The 447-nt window shown below is 32.7% G+C and overlaps 1 pseudogene; it reads left to right on the top strand.

Annotated features, from left to right (window-relative positions):
• The first annotated feature begins 267 nt into the window (after positions 1-267).
• Positions 268-447, top strand: LOC111590812 (uncharacterized; annotated as a pseudogene).

Genomic DNA, 447 nt, shown 5'->3' with positions numbered 1-447 from the left:
TTCAGTAAGCATGTTAATCATTAGATGATAAACTTGTTGTATATGGTATTTCAGGAATGATCTTGTTGGAGTACTTGTGCTTTTCTATGTCTTGCTAAACTTGGACAAAATTGTTAAGCCATCACCATAAATGAATTTCCATGTGTTACCTATGAAATCTCAATGATGATTTTGGTTAGGGCACGGATCTACACCATCTTCTTGCTCCCAAGTCCTAAGTCAAAATGTTGGCTATAATTTAATTCAAGCATAGGAGCTCCTTTTCAACTCATTTTTCAGTCTTTTGGCTAAGATCAAGTGTAATATTTGTTTTACTAGTTCAATATCTGGTATATGAACAATAAGTTCACTTTGATATTAAATTCATTTATCATGGGTATTTTTATGTGAAGGGTCCATTAAAACTCTAGTCATCCAATCAATATCATCGAATATGGTTGGATACCA

The sequence above is a fragment of the Zea mays genome, chromosome 1, assembly GCF_902167145.1.
Source record: "Zea mays cultivar B73 chromosome 1, Zm-B73-REFERENCE-NAM-5.0, whole genome shotgun sequence".
Classification (NCBI taxonomy): Eukaryota; Viridiplantae; Streptophyta; class Magnoliopsida; order Poales; family Poaceae; genus Zea; species Zea mays.
This window is presented reverse-complemented; position numbering and strand designations above follow the sequence as displayed.